At 45.1% G+C, this 22,399-nt stretch overlaps 1 protein-coding gene across 2 annotated transcripts in view; it reads left to right on the top strand.

The window, feature by feature from the left end:
• The window catches only part of igf1ra (insulin-like growth factor 1a receptor), a 77,499-nt gene that overhangs the window by 12,461 nt on the left and 42,639 nt on the right, over positions 1 to 22,399 (top strand). The gene's annotated exons all lie outside the window — the stretch shown is intronic.

The raw sequence follows: 22,399 nt of genomic DNA, 5'->3' as shown, positions 1-22,399 counted from the left end.
GTGACGGTAAGCCAGCTTAATGCCGTACTTGTGGCTGGATGGCAGGCAGTGGGAGTGACTGTGTAGGGAGGTGGAGATTGGAGCTCAGGTTCTGGGTACTTTTTAGTGGCAGGCAGCGATGCGTGGAGAGGCCCTAACTGAGCAGCCATGTGGATGGGGAGGGGTGCTGAGGGGAAATGTCAGAGAAATGTCAAGTATACAAGCTCAACGGCAAACTCTCACTAACACACGGGCCTGAAGGGTTGAAATATACACACCCCTCCTCTCTCCTCCCCTTGTTTTCACCCCTCCTCCGTCTTCACTCCCATCCGTCCTCGTAATTCCTCCCTGCCTTCCCTGTCACTGCTTCCCTTTCTTCACACCCGCTGTCTGTCCATTTCCTCCTCACTTCATCCTCCTCTTCCATCAGCTTCAGCCAGCATTTCTTCTCTTATTGTGTGTGTCAGCTGTTCTACTGATGCTTCCTCCTCTCCTTTCACCCCGCTCTCTTCTGCTGGTCTTATCAGGGGCTGTTAACAGCTCTGGCTGTCAGATGTCTCTTGACTGTTTACTTGTCTGAGGCGTTCTCTCATCACTGTAGTGGTGGGCAACCTGCTTGTTAGGGTGGCCCTGGTTCCTGTGACATTGTGTGCTGTTTGTTTTTTTGAGTCGGTGGGTCTCGTGACTAGCTTGGAAATGGCCCCTGAGGTTTCTGTCTGCCCCCTAATTCCATAGCAGAGCCAATGCCAGACAAACCTGAGGCTTTCACAATCAGGCATGCCAAGCAGGGGAGCACACTGCCCTGTTCAGACGCTGTCTCAGACCAGGTTAGTCTTTGCCGCTACACAGAGAAGGCACACACTGTCACACTCTCCTGTCCTCACATAGCTCGCATTTCTCCTTTATGTGTTAGAATATTAGCTTACAGTATGCTCAGCATAGCAGGCACTCTGGTTACAAGTCCAGTTTCTCAACTGCTGCCCTGTGCCCATGTGATTTTAAGAACATCATGTCCTACATATTTTATAGTGAGGATATTGACAAATGGTGGAAGTAAAGCCTGCATTTGAAATTTTAATAAATCAAAATGTTAATTTATTTGGCCCTATATGTTTGTTTTTGCCTCACATGCTGTAGTTGCCTTTGCTTTTCAGTGTTACAGTTGAAAACGCTGTGGTGTTGGCTTCCACATTAGTGTCTGGATGAGCTGTAGCAATGTAAAGTGAAATTTGAGGTAAGGGGACCAGCCCTGTTATGCCATATAGAGCCTGTGAGCTCCGTGTGTCCTTATACTGAACCCAGCCGAGCTAAAGCATTTTGGAGCCTTGGCAGTTGGCAGAGCTCTCCACCAGCCTGGGAGACTTTTGCATTCGATAATATGTTTACTCCCTGCATGCCAGAGACCCACTTGATATCACTGCTGTGAAAGCTCTGACCTGAGCCTAATGTACAGAAGGGAAAAGTAGTCACGGTGTCAAGCAGGTTCACACTAGCAGACAAAACCCTGTACTGTACACGATTTCTGTCTTTTCTTTATGAAACTACAAGTATACAACTTCAAGTTTATTTGAAGGCTGGAGTTTTAACCCAGATGCACCAGCTTGTACAGCTATTTACCAGTGCAGCTGGTAAATAGCTGTCTGAAAACTGTGAAAATGGTGGAAATAAAATGCCCATATTTGTGTACCAGTCAAGTGTTTGCCTTATTTGCACTTCATTTTGCCAAACTAAGATTATTACACGCCAGCTACACAGTAGAAAATTTTCCCCTTATCTCCATTTTCACTATGATTTGTTTTTTTTGGCTCGGTAGGCTAATTTGGTTCACTAACGGTTGACAAGGAAATATGAATTAATTGTAGAGGAAATGGAATGCAAATCCTCCCCATCCTGCCGGGGCTCTTTGTAAATTGATTTCTCGAGCTACCACACAGCTAGTACTTCTGGTTGACAAGATTAGCTGTAGTGAGATTGAATTGTGTAGGAATTATGCGCCTAGTGTGCCGGCCAGAGGCTAGAAATTTTGATACTTTAGGTACAAGCTATATACGTGGGGTGGGATGGAATGTGTCTGCCCCTTTAAGTGAGTATATAAGGTAGAAATTCCTGCAGGCTTAGTCATTGCAGTTCTGAGGGGATAAAGAGGGGGAAATACACAGTGCAGGCTGTATGCGCAGATAATACGTGCTAGGACCTACAGAGACTATTTGTGGGGAGTAAGTAGGAGCTAGACTGACAGTGATGGTGGTGATGTTGATGTGGGTGCATTTTTGTGTGTGAGTGTTTGTCTGAGGGGGTTGTGGAGCAAAGGTGGGCTATGACATATGATCATTTGCCGGTAGTTTTTGTTTAACAAACATAATCCCGGACTTTTTTTCCAGCACATACAGTACAAGGAGACTTTTCAATATTTAATGGCTTTCCTGAGGCTTATCAAAGCGCTGTGGTGACGGTCAGGAAGCAGGGAGGGCTCCATTTCCAATCCTGAGAGCCTGGTGCTTTCCTGGGTCTGCATGGTGACTCAGTGCTCATACATCCCTTTCTTTCACCAGGCCTGAGCCCCTCTACCGTGCCCTGCTCCATTTTGTTCAGAGGCTCAGGCAGCGTGCCAGAGTTTGTGCCAAAGAGATGGCACTCGTTTTGATCAGACTCATTCACACACGCCCGCCCACAAGCCCCACACTAAAGATGGCCTAATCAGATCCATCATCTTCTCCTCCACTGCCACACTCAGCTTTGCTGCCTATTCATCGGGTCACCACCACTCCACTGGAAAGAAGAATGTGGGTCTGTGCTTGGTTACTGCCATGTTGCTGCCTTGATAGACACCCTAGTATGGTTACCTCTGCATGGCATTGCCTCACATAATGGCAGAAGGCGTCCGTATGGAGTCGATCTTGGAGGTGAGTGTGGGTAGATGTATTCAACATGTGAGGCATAATAGTCCTATTCAGTTAACCCTGGCCCTGCTGGCACACTATGTACTGCTAGTGTGCCCTCGTCTTTATTATTTCCCTGGAGGACTGGGGACTATTGATTCTCTATGTTACTACACCGTGTCATTGAAATAAATAAATTAAAGATGGCAGACAAAGCTCCCTTCATGGCAGCCTTATGCACAGACCCTCTTTCTCTTTGTGTTCTCGGATGCTTATGTCTTTTTAAACAGTGGTCCGGGGGCAAGAAAAGCAGCAACAAGCTGTAAATAAGGTTTTGTGTGGAGAGAGAGTGAGAGAGAGGGAGAGAGAGGGGGAGAGAGTGAGAGAGAGTGAGAAATAGGGGGAGAGAGCGAGGTAGAGAGTTGTTTGAGGGAGAGAGTTGTTTTCCTATCATTCCTTCACTGCTGCCCCGTTAGTTGTTAAATGTACCTCAACAGGAAAAGTGGGAAAAGTATCTACTATCTATGAATGGAGACACTGATAGATAGATAGATAGATAGATAGATTTACTTTATTGATCACAAAGTAAATCACAAACTGGGAAATTCCCATGTTACAGCAGCATCATGATTTATGAATTACATTGTGATACCATTATGAGTGTTACTTGGTTGATGTATGCACCATGTATGCGCACAAATAAATGTTGTACTTGTAGTATAGCTAGTATAGCCTGTATGTTTTGACACTTTTTTTTTTTTTGCACTTACATCCGTTACATTTTAAGAATTCCAGTTGTCTACTTATGAAACCTTCACTGTATTTTAATTGAATTACACAAAATCAGCCAACAAATTGCTACCCAGCTATGTGTGCATAACAAATGTTGGAGGGACTATTTGTGATTGCTTGTTTTTTGGTGGGTGTGTGTGCGTGTGTGCACACATGTGCATGTGTGTGTATGTGTTTCTGTTGGTTAGACCGTCTCAGTACATTCCATCTACACCCCTGCTCCCTCCCTCCCTCTTTCTCCTTCCCCCTCCTGGCCTCTGCCACATTTTCTCCCATCTAGGTCACATTCATAAATGTCATTCTTGGGAACTTTTAGCAGCCGATCTTAATACATTCATCCAAAACAGAGACCTTCTTCACTAAGTACCTAGAACCTGAGCCCTTTCAAAGCAGGGGGAAAAATGTGTTTGGTTACAAATAGTTTTTCTGCTCAATTGGTTTTATTGGCTGCCTTTGGACTTTGAGAGTCCTTGAGCATGAATGGCGAGTGTGATTGGTCAGAATGGAATTCTTTTTACCTCACACTTTAATTTGTTTTGAGTTCCTCCCAAAAGCAAAATTGTAACATATTCTATTTGCTTCACTGCCTGAGCAGAGTGTGGTGAGACTCATGAAAAGCCACAGACACGTGTCGACGGCTATTGCTAACTTCTGATGTCAACAACAGTGTCTTTCTTAGTGTAATTTCAATTTGATTGCATGTTAGCAGAGTTCATTCATGATGATATGCTTATACAGTGTGTTATTGTTCGTATATGAACAGCAGGGCTTGTTGTCCATTGATGGCGGGCCTGTGAGTTTATCCGACTCCTGTCCTCTGTGGCCTACAAAGGACTGCTCTCAAAGCGCTGACAGATTGGCCTCTTTTCATAGGTTTCCTCTCATAGACATGATTGACCAAAATAGGACCTGTGTGTCATACTGCTAGCGTCCAAAGAGACTGACTGACACACTTGCGCTCACATCCAAACACACAGGCACTCACACACACACACACACACACACTCCATCACTGCTCTCACGTGCCATTTGCTTTGACAAATTTTCCTCAACTTGTGCCCAGTTTGTGTGTGTGTGTGTGCCCACTGTGACTATGCCTGGTGTGTGTGTATGTGTGTGCCCGTCTAAGTGTCAGCCCAGTGTGTGGTGTGGAGTCAGCCTGACTGATGCCTGTTTGAACCACCCAGCGCCTCTGGTGATAGGCTGCCTGCTGCCTTCTGGCTGTGCAGCACGGAAGCTGTGACTCATCTTCTGCTCTCAACGCTCATTCATAAATCTGTGTGAATACTATAACTTCCTCTCACAGCACCGTGGGGCCCCCTGGCTCTGTGGTAGGTTCCCCTCAGCCCTGCTTTAAGTGGCAGGAAGGATGAGGGCTATCTCCGCCTCTTAGTGACGCTTCTCACAGAGGTGAGAGAGATGGGTGCCTGTGCCTGCTGCCTGTGCCCGTCCTTGGCGGCTCTGTCTGCCTGCCCCAGCTCTGTTCCTCCATACAGGGCAGCCAGGGCCAGTCATTTACCCACTGCTGGGCAGGCTTGGCAGTGTTGCCAGGGAGATAATGTGCCATGCCTGCAAGTAAGCTTTGAGAGCACGGGTTAATTCCACAGTGGGAAAAAAAAAAAAGAAATCTCCTGCTGACAAATCTCTCCTGCAGAGGTGAGGATATACGCTGGCATACCACAGCGAGAAGAGAGTAGCCTGCTTTGCCAGAGTAGTTAGAGTCAGAATCACCGAGGTCACAGAGTCACTTCTCTTCTTCATTTTCTTCCCTCTTGTTGTATGTTTGTGTGTGAGTGTGTGGGAGGCTGGCGGAAAATTTTCTCCCCCTACCTTGCCCTCCACACATGGCTAAAATGTGTGTGAGAATATTTCTTTGAAGACAGATCCGCTTCCTTAGGGCATGTCAGTGTATGTCAGTGTGGGCTGTGTCTTGTTTTAAACCAGGGAGTGTCTGTGCTGATACATCCAATGGAGAACCTGTGGGTTGTGACCTGGAGGCTTTGGCACAAGCTGGCAGGCAGACAGAGGCGGTAGAGGGTGATGCATCAGTACCTCACAGTAACTACAGACTAGTTATTGCATAGTGTAACAGCTTAGCTAAAGATGAGTCATGGATCTGATGGTTGTGCGGTGCTGCATGTTTGTGTGTGTTTGTGCAGTGTCTATAAAAGAGATTTCAAGCAGGCCACAGCGTGCCAGAAGTGTTCTGACATTTGTGATGTTCTTATTGGCTAGCTTTGCACACTGAGGAGATAAAAGAGCATCATAAAATTACAAAGGACATCTCATGAGGTTACTCAGCTAATTGAAATGCCAATGATAACCACACACGTTCTCTCAAATCCTGTCTTGAACTTTTCGCTTCACCAGTAAGAGGGACTACATGATACAGTACCAAACAATGAGTTTTGATGATGCCCATTTGTTACAAATCCTCCTATAAAACTCACCGGCAACAACACGTAATGCAGTTTAGCTTGTTTACTGACTGTCATTAGTCTATTGAATGAAGAATGACCTTGACCCTGTCTGGTGCCTCCCCTTCCTCTCTCTCCTCAGCTTGTTTGGGAGGGATCCCCAGAGCCCAGTGCAGTTGTCAGCACCCAGCCTAATGGGCACAGGTGGCTGGGGCTCCTCTGTCTTCTCCAGCCCTCTTGGCCTGGCTCTCTTGGCAGACCTGCAGCTCCTTGGCCAGCCGCCCCAATGGGCCACTCCAACACAGCAATCACCAGTTGGTGCTTTGTTAGCGTCGGGGTGGCCCAGGATGAAATATGGCTCTCAACTCTGACTTATGGCTCCTCCCATAGAGAATTCCAGCAGTGTGTGAGAGAAAGCATGAAGCACTGCTGAGCTGCAGAGACAGAATTCAATTTTTCTCTTCCCCGCAGATAGCGATGCGAATTCAGTATCATTCCTGATGACTCACGGATGATGACGTGTGCTGGGTCATCCCTGCCGCCCTCATCCCTGGCCACAACAGAGTCGTGTCCGAGCAGTGATAGGACGAACGGGAACTGTGCAGCTGTTCTGCACCATGCAGCAGTCACACAGCGGCTTGTTACTGTGTCAGATAAATATAGAGGTCTCTGAGGCTCCCCGCTGCAGCTCAATCCTCTGCCTGCTGCTTGGAGGGGAAGGAAAGGCCATATCACCTGGGAACCACCGCTATCCTCATTCATCCTAACTAAATTGGCTTTGGACTCGCAGGACACTAAAGATTATTGTCATTCTATTGTGGCATACTGGATAAGTTAAGGTGACATGGCAATTTTGTTACTGATAAAAGTTTAAGCCACCGGTATGACAGCCCTGGGTTGACCGATGTTGATCATAAAAATTGATTTATCATTTACTTGAAATATGCTTGACCTTTCCCAGCACATGCTCTGCTATTCAAAGATGAGCTGGCTTATAGGTCGTAAGAACTCACTCACCTCAGTAGGTACTATTGGTGTGCACGCGTGTGTGTGCGTGTGTGCGTGTATTTTGATACTATGCCCCTCTGCCCCTCCTAAGGTAGTCTGGCTCCTCAGGTCTGTTGCTGATAGAGCAGAATAGATGTGTGGATGGGGTGGAAGTGGAGGTGCATTAGCACTCCTTTCATCTGCTCCATCCTCTTGTGTCTGATGAGAGCGCATTTGTTGATAAGCGTCCAGCAAGCCTTTGAAGTCCCAGTCTGGACTAGTCCCCCTTCAGTCCGACCCCCCACCATCCTCTCCCATTAGTGCATCAATTACAGAGACAAGGCTTGCCGGGCTTGTTTGCACTTGAGTGTGCGTCAGGAATCGCTTCTTTCTGCGCCTGTCTGATAAACATGACAGGCGCTAGCCCACAGCCTGTATGTAAACACCGCCCATTCTCATTCATCTTTTATTAAGCTGCATTACTCACACTCATTTACTCAACTTGGCCTCCACTCGTTAGGCCCACGCTATAGCAGTCAGCTTGCTTTAGCTTTTGTTCTGTTATACCTCTGATTTGCTATGATATGGTTGGAAAGTGCGGTGGCTCTCTGTTGACGAACAAGGCAAAATACCCTGTTCAGTTCCACCCTACACTGAAAAATGCAGAAGGCAACACCTCTGTATCTGCCGTGCTGCGGTTGATGTCTCACTCCTATATGTACTGTTAGCTCTTTTCTAGGCCAGACATGTTCTTGCTTGTAAAAAGCTTGTTTTTGCATTCCACCCGCCTCCCTGTATAATATATGGTATTATCTTCTTACCTTTTTGTTTCCCTTTCCCCTCCTCCACTTATGTGTATCAACGACACTGATGCTTCTGTTTAGGAAAGCCCCTTGAATTTTATACAGCTTCTACTTTCTTTCTATTGTCTGCTCAGCCAGGAATAGAGACACTGAGGTTTTCTGTTTATCTGCTGTTTATGCTTGTAGCTACATCTTGTAAATTTGTTTTCATAGAGATTATTCTGATGTATCGCCTCATATGTAGGTGTGACTGCAGCACTAGTAAATCATAGCTGTAGTTACTGTAGTGTTTCTGTATATGAAGATAGCACCAAATAAAGAGGATTCTCTACTTGGGATTGAGAGCCAATTTATAGGTGAAGCCTCAACACACATACAGTGAGCACAATTGCAAATTGAATCTGTACTGTACTTGAGTATTTTCTTTTTTGGAAACATGACTTTTGCTCCACTATATTTCAGAGACAAATATTGCACTTTTGACTCCACTATATTTCTATGAAGGTTGTCATTACTCACAGGTGAATTTTTTTTCTCTCTTCTAAAATTTGATTTATCACATGCTGTGTTACTCACAGGATAAAAAAATGAACACAGTGCCCACTCTGCGTCTGATGTAAAAGTGTTAATACGTCATCCAGCATCTGTGAGACAAGCGGTGTTTAAAAAAAAAAAAAAAAAATGAAAATGACAGTGGCTGTCCTTTTTGTGGATTTGATTACATTTCTATGCTGACATTTTTTTTTTTATAGGCATTTCAATTGGTTTTGTGTAGCATAGTGGTTCTGTAAGCAAGTCAGAGCTTTCATTGGGTGGTTTCAGAGTTACAAGGATCTGTAGATGCATCGTGATAACAATACACCGATATGTTGATTAGAAAGAAAATATAGTTTTGAATACTTAAGTATTTTTAAAAGCAAGTACTTGTGCACTTTCACTTGTGGTGGAGTAATATTTGACCAGGAGTATCGAGTAAGGGGACTCTGTACTTAGTTAACCACTCTGGATAACTAACTGTGCTCAGTGCAGTGGCAGTTTAATTAGATCGGTGTTCACGGACTGGTTTCACTTATACATCACTTCAGGTCACTGTTCTAAAATAACGTACACTACATACAGCTCCAGATCCTCCATTTCATCAGCCGGCAGAATGAAACGCAACAACTGCTGCATTACATATACAGGATTCCGTCTTTGACCAACTGCGTCACTGTAGTTTTTCTTAGGTACTTCCTAGATGGAAATAGAGATTGTAATCGTTCACATGAGTCTGGAATGGCACAGAGCGGTCCAGTGCAGCCAGCCATTTCATCCAACATGGAAAAGAGGCTTTTCATTCCCCACATTGACAGCACTCATGAGCGTTGTGAGGGGGCAGACTTGGTCCTAAATTTTTGTCACTACTTTACCACCCCTTCTACTGGAGACACAGATAGAGACAGACTTGTCTTCTTATCAAGTCAACACTTAAGGACTTTATCGCCACCCCTGCAGCCAATTTAACAGACTTTAATGATTCATCTTTTTTGCTGTGTTTCATTTATTGTGCATTGCATAACATCACTTTTTCTACTTCATGTCTCGTTTTCAATTTGTAACATGTTTTTGTTGGTAACATTTTTCTCAAATCAGATTGGAGTTCTTAACTCAGTTTTAAAAGTCAAACTCAAAAGATTGATTGACAATCTATTTAGCTAGATCAACAAAGACACACCTTATTGATCAACAACAAGTGAGGAACTGAGATTAACTCTCTGCAGACTGCACACGTTTCAACAAATAGGCCTATACCCTTAAAAGTCAAAGCCCCACTCCAGATGCGTATCCTCCAGACACAGGCCCAGGGCTGGGAGGCGTGACATGATGGGGAGGGGTGTGTGTATATATGTGCATGCTCATAGCATGTTCTGAAATAACGTGGCCTTTGTTCAAGGGGACTGTAGCATTGTGATGCTATTTTTTTCACTCTGCGTAACATTCATCAGCACTGCAGAAAACCAGTTCCTCTCGCACAGATTTATGCATATTTTTTCCTCTACTTTAGCTTGATGTCATTGTTCAAATGAGTGGCTAATTTTGTTTACATCAGAGTAATTAAGAGAGCATCATTAGCTCTCCAGCAAGCCGTTGTGCTACACAAATAACCAAATGCAGCCAATACTGATCATTAGATTAAGCATGTAACCACCCACTTTCATCCATATGATTGTTTTTTTTAATAATTTATTTATTTATTTATTTTTTATTTTTTATTTTGCTAGCTGCACATTCATTTATTCTGTACTATAACCTCTTAATATGTGCTAAATTGTTAGGAGTGCTAAACTGGCTCTGCAACATGGAATGGGAACATGTTTTTCACATTTTTCACATGCTATGTATGTGTGAACACACACACACACACACACACACTCTCACATTGCACAGCTGACCTATTGCCATAACTAAGCCTCAGCTATTTGTGGCCCTTTATCTAGTCTCCAGCAGGGTGAAAGTTGATGGGAGGTGATACCGAGACAGTTGAGCAGACAAAGGGCTTAAACTGAGGCTAAACAGAGGATTGAGAATATCTGCTTGCCAGGTATTTTACTGTGTAGCCGCTTTAGGTGAATGTCCTGGCATGACATCACAGGAAGCTCTGTCCACACTTCAAGAAAGTCAAGATGGAGCATTAGGGTTCACAAGTTTTTTTCAACCCCTTTTTTTTCCAGGTAGTCACAGCTCCTTGTGGCTGCTGCACAGTCTGTACAGTACAGACAAACAGTCCACTTATAATTTAAAACACTTCAGACGAAATTTCTTGAAAGGTCAAGATGTGGAAATCGCAGTCAGTATTGTGCATTTTATATTTTCCAGGATACATTGTGTTGCATTACGCTGATGTGAAGTCATCTATAGCCTTGAACCTGTTTATATCTGTTCGGTCACGGTGCCTGCTTTCATCTTTGAGTTTAGGGAGTGTTGTGTAACTGGAAGCTTTTTTACCATGGGCTACACGATAGAGAGACAGGGTGTGTTGTGGCTCATCTCGTCACTCCAGTGACGGCTCACTCTGTCAACCAGCCCTCAACGTCCCTGCTTCTGTGATAGATAGAATGTATTGCTGTTGTTATTATTATTAAATAATTAATATTATTATTGTACTGCTTCTAAATTAAGTTTTACTGGTGAACAACATACTTTACACTAATTAAATGCTTGTGAAAAGATCTTCTTTCATGTGGTAGCTAATCCCAGAGAGGAGGACAATAATGACTGTAGGCACCACGAGCTGGTTTAGAGTTTATTCTAGGCATAGTGAGGATGATCTACGGGATCTGTCCGGTGTGTACTCAGTGAGGATGTCAACAACCCAGGAAGGAGCTAAGCCATTCATAAATTTAAAAATAACAACAATAGCCTATTTTAAAATCAATTCTTTGTTTTACTCGGAGCTAGTGAAGAGAAGTTAAAATAGGAATGGCGTGCTCAAATCTTTTCTTTTAGTTAGTACTCCTAGTAGTAGAAGTAGCCCGCAGCCGTCTGAATGAGCTGGAGTTTATTTAACACCTGCTTTGTCAGTCCAGCAAAAAGTCCATTAGAGAGAGACAGGGACACAGACAGAGATAGAAAGAGAAGAGAAGAGAGAGCGAGAGAGACAGAGAGAGAAAAGGAGAGAGGGAGAAGGCGAGAGGGAGAGAGTGGTGGGAGTGAAGGGAGCATGAGACAGACTTCATTTTATCACTGAGGTGTGGAAAGGTCTGCGAATGGCGGCATTAGCGCCAGAGAATCCGTAACTCATCCTGAAGTGTGGCGATGAGAGCAGTGGGGGTTCAATGGCAACACTTCTTTGGATAATTATGGATTATGGCTGGAACTGTGAACTCTGGCTTGCAGATTGATGTGATTGATGTCAGAAAGTATGACGCCTCTTTGCCTCTGTGAAGGAAAGTCTTGGGTTTATGAACTGTGGGGAGGAAGCAGAGTGTGAGCCACTGGGTGAACACCGCTGGCATGACTGAGAAGTTGTCAGGTAGGCTTGACTCTGGCCCATTCTCTGAGTTAGTTATTATTACTACTACTATTATTATTATTGCAGCCATGATATTAATAGTGCCCTGTCTCTCCTGAGGTCATGAAGATGTAGCTGCCCCCTCCTCGGCCTGGTGAGCGGTGAAGTTACCTTACTGTAGAGAACGCACAGACCTGGAATGTTCCTGAAGTTTTTACACCTTGTAATACACTGGCCAGCACTTTAATTAAACGAAGGCCTGAAGTGGCTGGCTTAATTACACAAGCATGTTGGCCCAAGTAAAGGAAATATTTCGGACCACCAGGGATGCTTTTTAGAGTGTGACCTTTTCTAGTCACTGCTTCCCCTCCCCTGATTAATACCTGATTTTAAGCTCCTGGAATTTGGGTTGTTTTTTTATTTATTTATTTATTTTTTTTTTTTTAACATAACCAGGATTTATGGAAAATCCTGTTTTTTGATGAGTGCATTTTTAAAATTTATTTCAACAGGCATGTATTTGATTAGTATTTTGTGCTTTATGAGTTTTGCTGAGAGTCTATGCTTCATTTGCTGCAGAAAGAGTCAGATTTCTGTTTATACAACACTTCGCACAAAATCCGTCTGTGCCTGCTCTTGACCAAACTTAACACTGTATATTAAAAGACCTCTAAGCGATCTCCCATCATTTGTTTCCTTTGAAACCACACAGCAGCACACACTACCTCATTGTGATTTTGCATTGGAGTGTATGTAAATATCAAAGGGGGTTGCTATTTCTTAGCATGTAAGTACGTGCTCCGGCGAACGTACTCTTTGGTGCTGCCATGGAGACAGACACCTCTGCATTCGCCGCGTCACTTTGTGCCTGCGGGTGTCAGAAAATGCTGCACACAAGCATGTGTTTAAACTCTTGGCTCTGGTGCAGTGGGAGGAAGCGGCCTCTCGGGGCACAGCAAAGAAAAGGCAGCGCTGCGGCCTCTTTTCAAGTGCACGACGGAGACGCCGCTCCTGATTTATGGAGTGAGTGTGAGCTGGGCGGGTCATGTCCTGCCAGAGAGACCGGCTACTGGAGGAAGAAAAGGAGAGGAAAAACTCAAGAGGGAGGAAGGGTGAAGAAAAGAAAGACAGAGGTTCACATATCCCCACCCAGCAATGAGGTCTCCGGGCTAGGGCACGTGCACATTGACATATATGTAATCCAAACTTCAGATCAAACAAGGCTGTCACCCCTATGGTCCCAGCAGTGGGCCACAGTGCTGATATATGACCAGGCCAAGCTGCAAATCATCCCATTCACTCATGACTGTCAATCCAGACTGCTGAGACAGTTAGAGAAGATGGAGCAGAAAAGACAAATAATTATGCAAAATCTAACAAGTGAAAATGGCAAAATCTGTCTCTCAATTGATTGTGTGTGTGTATGTGTGTCTTGTGTTTGATGGGTGTGTGGGTGGGTTGTGTTTGTGTGCGTGTGTGTGTGTGTGTCTGGCTGCACTGTGGAATAGTGCTCTTGTGTGAGTGAGAGAGAGACAGAAGCTGGAGAAAAGCGTCTCTGTCCCCTCTCTGTTGTGTGCCTGTAATTGCAGCGGAGGCATTGTGCTGGGAAGTGCGTTTGTCTGTGACATTCTTTCTTTTTCTCTCGTCTCGTTTTTTTTTTTTTTTTTTTTTTTTTTTTTGTAAACTAACTGACACACCCATTCCAGGAATCTCTGGTGGTTTTACTGACTTTAACTTTCTCATGTAATTACTTCCTTTTTGAATGGGCCAAATTAGGGTTATCATAGATTGATTCAGTATATTGGCAATAGTCCATTGTGGGAATGGTCTGCAGCGCGGCATTTTTGTAACGGAGCTCAGTGGAGGAGGTCTCGGCATGTCTGCTTTTGTGGTAGAGGGGGCTATGTGTTGTGTGGGACTGTGTGTGTGTGTGTGTGTGTGTGTGTGTGTGTGTGCGTGTGTGGTGGGGGTGGGTGTGTGTGCGCCTAAAGAAACAACAGGCGACTGCTCTTGGGTCTGTCGCCTGTTCCCTGCCTCTTGGCAGTAAACTTGATCAGTGAAGAAAAATACACGCTCTGCCTTTACAATGCAGGCCTTTGTCTCTGAACAGCATCGGAACCGTCAACCATTTTGGAAATAGTTTCCAGCTTATTAAAACGCTTCCAGACCGTGACTGTTGAACCAGTGAGTTTTCCAGTTAATTGCTTGGCATCCCTCCCCATCTTGGGCCTGTGGCGGGCATCCTCACAGAGCAAAGTCTTTCTGATTGGGATTACACTGCCGAGGATGGTGTTGTCACTTCTGTGCGTGGAGGAGAAGGGAATGATGGAGGGATGATTGGAAGACCACCTCTGCTTTCAGTGAGCAGACTCATATAAACGCCTTTTTTTGTTTTTCTGCCTTTTTTTTTCCATCTTTCCACTCCTCTACCCTCTCGACTCGGATGAACTGTGATGATCATAAGAAAGCTGAAGTGTGGCCTCAGTCTTCATCCCCTCATCAGAGTCCAGAGTCTATGCTGTAACTAAGCTGTGTTACTCAGCAGAAATGAATTAGCCTCTTTGTGCCAATGGCCTCTTACAACTGGGGATTAATGGTCTGTTAGTTTAGTTTGGACTGCTTTATCTAAGTCAGTTAAATCACTGACTCTATTAGGGACTGCAGTGATTCTGTAGTCTTTGTCCTCTCTGTTAGCACTGGACACTCAGCATCTGACGCTGGGCTGCTCAGATTAACACCAAAGCCTCGAAAGTGTCTCATTGTTTTCTAAATTGACAGTGCAATGGTGTTTACATTGGAAAAGTAATTAGATTGCTGATTTTGTGTATTGTGGGTCAGTCGATTGGCAATGCAGTGTTTTATTTAATCGGACTATTGATTGTCATTGCTGCTATCACTTCTGAATTGATCCCTAAGAGATAATTGGTGCATGAATACCCCCCCTCCATCGTTAATTAGATCCAAAGCTTTTCACTGTTCATATGGGCAGCCCTTACTTTCTGTTAACTGCTCTCGTCTATTCTCTCACTGTGTGTGTGTGACCACAGGCTGAAGTACCATGCATCTGCTAATTGAGTTTTCTAGAGCATGCCTCTCCATTAAATCCATGGACGAAAATGCCTCAACCAGGAATAAACAAGGGCTTGTGGATGTTACTGAAAAGGAAAGTCTCTCCCTTGATTGCATTTGGCCCTGGCTGGCTCTTCTCGCTGCATTTTTTTCTGCCCAGGGATCCACTGAGAAATTTTACGTTGGTTAAACATTTAAAAGAGGCTATGAACCTCTAGGCTAAAACTCAGCCGAATCGAGTTTAAAAGTGAAAGTTTAGTAGACGTCTGTGTCTTATGTTATGTCTTCTGAGATGTATGACGAAATGCATAAAGCATTATCCTGTACATATGAACTTCTCTGGGGCATGTGCTTGATATCAACAGCTCTTGTGCATTTGGGTTGTATATAGCCAAAAAGAACCTCAGTGAAATGAGCAAATTAAACCATATACACTACATGTAAATTATGTCTAGTATTACTTCAGCAGGTAGCCGTGGGTGTACAAGGGTCACTAGTTGCCTATGATGCCCTGCAGCTGGGGTCTTCCTGCAGCAAAGTGATAAACTAGGCCCTACATGAGCCCATTCAAATATTCAGAACAAAGGGAAATAAGTGTAATTTATTAGCTTGGCAGGGCAGTGCTGGCACTTGGGTCACCTTTTGACCCCTCCCTCGTAACATCTGACTTCCTCAGCCAGTCACCTCAGTTCATACTTGTGTCTGGTCTCCCTGCTGGGCATTCTTGCTGCATACTGAAGATTCCTCTGTCTATGAGAGAGATAGGGAATGGAGATGTAATGGCAATGGGGAATAGAGGGTGCCAAAGAAAGACTGTTTAAACCTTTTAAACAGTTAGACAATGGGTAGAATCTATAAAATGAGCCAATAGGCTTGGCATTGACTGAGGCTCGCTGCGTCTTACGCATTGTCACAGTGTTAGCATTATTCACTGGATGAGGTCATGTCTGCCTCATGGAATTGCCTGTAGTTCTTAATGCCCGGTATACGCCTTAGCTAAAGCTTGTGTAACCCGCAGACAGAACCTTGCTATTAATTGTTTTGTAGGGCACAGCATGGGGGGTTGCTCTTTTCACTGGCTGACCCTCACAGGGAGAATTGGAAGAATGCCTATTGTTTCCTCATTACTTGTCTTGTCTGATAAACTCCGGGGAAGCTCCATCTTGACTGAAAGCTGATGACACTCTGCCACCTCCTCCCCTCCTCCTCACATCCTCTTCATCACCCAGCTTTCATTCTATATGTTTTTGCCCTTATTTGTCCACCTCCCAGCATCTTCCTCCTCTTCATTCTCCTTCTGCCTGGCCAGTCGATCTTCACCAGAACAGCTGCTGAGCAGGGAGACCTCATCTCAGCCTGTGGGCACTGTTGGCCTGCTTACCCAGGATAAAAAAAAAAGCCTAGATCTAGACGGGGATTACGTAAAAAGCTACTGTCGTTGCTGTTGGTGCAGTTAATTTCTACTGTTACAAAAGGATAACATTGGTCCTTTTATGTAATTTCACAGACAGAAAGAGGACACAACCCCTGTCCTCTAAAAACCCCATTTCTCAATCCAGCACCTCTCAGCTTGTTCAGGCCTGCGGCGGCTCATCCGCCTAGCTTTTCCCAAACTCCTTTCACTGCATCAGTACAATTAAACAATGTAAGTTGGCATACTTACTGGGTGACTCACTACTTTTTCCTTGTGTCATTTTGCCCCGGTATGCCATCGCATGGAAAATATGGATGAGAGCACAAAGACTATCATGTTGAGTTTTCCTTGTTGATGCCAGAGCTTTGTCAGAGAGGACACAAGACATTAATCATTGTGCACTGAGCCAGCACCAGAATCTTTGGGAAAACAGCTTTTGTTCAGGTACACTATCACCCTGTAATCCCCATTATAAGACTTGCTCCCAATTTAACCCTATTCCTTAGCTCACCATGCATTACTAAGGTTAGCTAAGGCAATCACGGGGCACAAGCTCAAATAAAGAATGCATGACGGGAAGGGATCTGCTGAGACGTCACTTCCACTCAGCTCAGCTACTCCAGAATGTAGTGTTTAGCCCTAAGACCCCAATAAATCGGGGTATTTTTAGAACATTCCACTTCTTCTTATTCCTGTTTAAGCTCTTAATGGTCATGAGCCGATGATGAATGTTAACTGGGATTTCTGTTGTTTTTCTTTGCTTGGGCATTATTGAACTGTTTTGTTAAAGACCGCGCTACGTTGGCATACAGACTCTGCAGGCGCACTGGCATGCTTTAAAAGGGTGTCGCTTTTCGTGTTGTCTTTTCACATATTCTCGGCTGATGTCGCCTTGCCCCTTGTGTTTGGTCTGGTTCCAATTCAGGACATTGGGCATAGTGTGTGGGCTTGGCTCAAATCGTACATCTAGTGCTGATAGTCTCTATACCAAGCAGTGAAGTGGGACTGGTCCAGCTGTATTGCTGTTGTTGCTCTTGGCTTGGTCACCTACATTCTTTTCTAACCCCAGAGATATATGATCATGTTCTTTGGATGACATGCCATTACAACTGCTACTACAACTTGCTCTCATACAATCAGTGCCATGTCTCTCCACAATTTCCCAAGACCACACAGCTGACCCTCCAGTGTAAATAAGAATAAATATAGATTTCTTCCTCTTACTCATACACCACACAGCCCAATCAGAGTTTAAGTGTCTGTTTCATCAGAGGCTTTGACTAATGAGCTGGAACGTACTTACAGGTCAGGTGCAATTAAGTATGTTGAATTCCACAAATTTCTACAAATGTTTTGAGTGTTGAGCCCTTTGAAGTCCCTGCAGAGTTGACAAGAAGCTTTTCTGTTCTCCTTGTGATCTGAGGATAAGTAGGATGGATGCCTTGGAACCATTTCCCTTGTTTAAATCTGTAACTGGATTAGAGGTACCCTCTGGAGAAAGGTGCTATAATGATACAGCACTCAACAACATGCTGCTCAACAACATTATTAGGTAGACCCTGCCTGCATAGCTCTCCCACACAGTCTGCATGCCTGCACTGTACTTGTTATTGTGAATGTTCAGGAATGGTAGGATGTCCCAGATACATGGATAAGGCCTTGTAGCACTGCTAGACACCTGTAGTGCCTTTGACACTGGGGTACATTGAAATACTGTCCTGCTGTGAGCGTGCATCTCCTTGCATGTCCACTTCACAGGCTGCCCCCCATAGAGAGAGGGAAATAGAGGGACAACAAGAGAGGAGAGTGTGTGTGTGAGAGAAAGAGAGGGGGTTGTCTCTTCAGTGAGCTGGCTAAACAGACCAGTGTCCTTTGGGCCCTCTGTAACAGCTGCAGCAATCTGAGAGCCTGAGGTAGAGCTGTGGTTGCCTAACAGGGGCTCACCTCTGTGGAGAGGAGAGAGCACGAGACAGACACAGCCATGTGTCCGTCTTACAGAGTGGGGTTAAGAACCCACTGCCATGTTCCATTATGAGCTTCATTTGGAGCAGGAGACAGTGGGAGCACAGGGACATCTCACCTCTCAGGTGTGGTTGGACGTGAGAGTTTAAATTGTTTCTGTGAACGTGTATTTACACACAGGCATTCACATACACATAGACACTATAGCGCACAAACGCAAACACACGGGCACACAAACATACAGAATGACCCTGCTGAACACACATATACACAGTGTTCCCTCCTGCGCACAAGGCAGCTCTCTGGGCTATCACAGACAATTAATGTAGTCATTCATCTCCCACCAATACCTGGTTAACACCAGAGGAAATGTAGGCCGAGGGGGGCAGAGAGTACACTGATGACAGAGGTCTGACAAACTCCATCCCACTGAGTGAACCTGCTCTTTGCCAATCCCTAATGAGAAGAGTGTGGAGGAAAATGCACACACACACACACACACACACACACACACACACACACACAGTCTTCTGTCTGTCACACCTCAGAGTCGCAGTGCGAACAGTTTGACTGGAAGAATGCTTTGAATGCACTGGTGTTACATACTTTACCAAGGCCATGTCCACACTTAGCTGGGTAAATTAAATTTTTGTAGTTCTGTCCTTCTGTCTACAATGTTTTCCACCGATGAAAATGGGGCTTTTCAAAAATGCTTGTTTAAGTGCTTAAATTTGAAAACGTTGTAGTGTGTAGGGGGACTGACATAGGATTGTCATGTTATCTAGGCTGTAGTCTAATATTGACTATGTGCAGGCTGTGATTGTAAGACTGTCCATGCTCGATAGGAGATTTTAAATATTTTGAGCTGTTTCAGTATGGACGGTGAGTTTAGGAATATGTTCCAAAAATGTTACTGTGGTGTATTGGGGATCAAACACCAAAACAGCATTTTCCAATAAACCAATCTTACAACAGACAAGGCCTATGCACCTTCTGTGTGTCAGTGTGTGTGTGTATTAGAGTGGAGGGAATAAAGATGGTTACTTGATCCTCTGAGGTTGTAATGAAGGAAGCCAGCACAGGTCTTTTGTTGTTGTGATTTGAGTTTGGCGGTTGGTGCAGCAGATGGGAGGGGTGACAGGAGTCTGGAGTGTGTTTAGCGCTCCCTCCCTCAAGTGGGTGCGCGCGTAAGGCACTCTCTAGCCTGTCTTTAGACAGACAGACAGCTGGTCAAACAGGCTTAGGAGAGCAGTGGGCAGTCTGGGCTCTGACTTAAGCCCATTAGGCTCTCTCTACTCCCTATTGGTCACCAGGCCCAAGTTCAAAACTGTTTTGATACCATGGTGGCCTGGGTGCCTGGTGGAGCTGTGTGCTCTTGTGACTACGTGTGGGTCACAGTCTCGCCACAAGACAGGAAAGCAGTTATTATCAAAACTCTTACAAAGTATTTGTGAAGTTTTCTTATTCAAGCTCTGTCTTGTGCCAGTGTTTCTCTGAGTCTCCGTCTGCCTGTGGTGTTGTGATTGAGTGTGACAGGGTGTACTGTGAGGGTAGGGGCCCCCTTGCCCTGCCCCTCTATCAGTGCTGCTGTGTGGCTGTGTCCTGTAGCACGTAGGCCTGTGGAATGCCGGGCCCTTCTCCCTCCTCCCTCGTGGCGGGTGGCCTGGGTGGGTGGAGCAAGCAGAAGGGGTACCAGGAGGGCATAGGGGCGATGGAGAATGCAGCGTAAGCTCTCTGAAAATCAGTAGATACGTATAACAATATGGACCCTGGAAAATAAAAGGATAGCTTGCATACAAACAGAACCAATACTAACCTGTACTCACACTGTGCTCCGGAGTTCATTGTAGTGCTCCTGTTTGTATGCAAAGTGCCCTTTATCTTGCGTTCCCTATTCTGTTAGCCTATTAGTCTCTTGTTGTTGGCCACACCTTCCTAAAGTTTTGGTCTCAGTGCAAAAGGCACCTATACCATTGTATAGGCTATATGTTGTTGTGTGTGTGTGTGTCTGTCTTTGGGTCATTGCCTCCCAGTGATTGTCATCAAGTCATTCAGTTAAATGGACAACTCAGTTCAGCAGCAACAGGATGTCATCTATTAGCTAATGTAATACAACACTGTCCATGGCTGCCTTTGTTATTCTGCACTGGACAGAGAAATTCACATAACACTGTACCTTCAGAGGAAGCAAAAGGAACAGAAGGAAATATTCACTTACAAAAAGTCCTGATTTCATTTCAAGAAACCTGTTTATCCAATCTGAGGTGACATTAACGTATCCCTGACTGGTGAAATGATCTACTTTTATTACTGCCCCCTCTGCCATCCATATCACTACTCAGTAAATACAAGCCAGCAGCCACTGGTCAACCAGACAGTACTATTTTATTTGAACACTGGCCCTACTGTGGGCACCAGGAATGCCTCAGAGTTATTTGAGAGCAGACACATAATTATACCATTACACTGACAGTGATGCTTGCTGTGAAATACTGGTGTTTCATTTTGCTTGCTCTAATCAAAGCTGATCTCACTTGCTGTTTTGGTGGGCCGCAAATGGCTGTGACATCCGGATGGTGCGCTTTCCTTCCCATTCGGTCCCCCACCCCCCCCTTTTGAAATCAAGTTATTTAGGCGCCTGGTCAAAGCACACATGTGCTTACGTCACGCGGGCTGCTTGCGGGCTGACGTCGGTGCTCAGACTCGAGCCATATCAGAGGAGCAAGTGGGCCTCAGTGAGTGTGGTGGCCTAGTAGTGCAGTCCACAATGGCTCCTGTTCAGACCTCATGCTCACGTCCCATAACCACACACAGAACCCGCGCGTGCGCGCGTGTGTGTATGTTTACGTGCGCTTGTGCCTGCATCTGCTGTCTCAATGCAGGCCGATCTGATGCAACAGTGGATCAAGGGATCAGAATGTCATTTCTGAGAATACACTGCCACATCCATTCGCTGCAAAAGAGGCAAAGTGTGGGATGATAGAGCCAGATGTGACCAGATTAGTAGCTGTCCATGGCCTCTATTGTCTGCCTTGTCATGTCCACTGACTGTAAGAGCCCGACTGACACAGAGGACCAACCACAGCAGTCAGTGGGAAGCAGAGACAGAAGGACATGCAGACAGACAGACAGACAGACAGACAGACAGACAGACAGATAAACCGTACACACTGAGAAATTGGCTGATAGTATGACATAAGGGATAGACAGACAAGTTGCTCCACATGAGGATTTCAGTCAGTGCCCTCTGCCTTATTATCCCGGCCTAGTCTCCACCTCTCCCTCTCAGGGACCTCGACCCAGGGATTGATGATGTGTCATTGGATCCTCAAGTGGATCAATGAGCTCCTAGCCTAGTGGATGGGGTGGCTACTGGGCATCCATCATCAGGGGTCACAACACATTTAGCCCTGTCTCACAAGCACTGATTGTCATTCAAGTGCCATAGTTATGCAGGCAGAGGAGGAGAGGGGCTGCATTAAGCTATGTTAGCCATGGGAGCTGAGAGAGTGATGAGATTCCAGCTTTTAGGGTGATGGTTTGGCCGCGACCTTAGCCTGCCAGAAGAATGCCTCTTACCCAAACTACTTCACCCCATCACACAGCTATGCAGCTTGATCAGGGTCAATGAAATATTGAAGTTCACAGATAGCTCCAGAAATGGATTCAGACACCACAATCATCTTTTTTGACCTACATTCACATTCCTCCGTGTTTGCGTAGACGTACATGTGGCTGCTCGGACTTTATTTACATCCCAAGTATCTCTTGTGTGACCTGCAGTTGTGCATATTAGTGTATTATTTTCTCTGCTGGAATTATTTCCTAGTGTACTAAACACAAAAATTATAATATGGAATTCACTTTTTACTCCAGAGCGTGATGTCCAATCATGCTGAGGAAGTGCGATCTGGTGTTCCACCTCTAAGGTGAACGTAATCTCATCTTTGTCCTTGTCATAACGGAATAAAGCAGCTGTCTCTTACGTTACAGCACAGTAGCTCATTCTGCCCCCCTATGGAACAGTGGAGCCTGCATTGGGTCTAGGCTGCCACCTTCCAGTCTGCCTGCTGTCTGTCCTTCCTCTCACATCTGGATCCAATAGG

This window comes from Myripristis murdjan, chromosome 6 (genome assembly GCF_902150065.1).
Source record: "Myripristis murdjan chromosome 6, fMyrMur1.1, whole genome shotgun sequence".
In the NCBI taxonomy this organism is placed as follows: Eukaryota; Metazoa; Chordata; class Actinopteri; order Holocentriformes; family Holocentridae; genus Myripristis; species Myripristis murdjan.
The sequence above is the reverse complement of the archived record's forward strand: the minus strand, read 5'-3'. Positions and strand labels throughout refer to the sequence as shown.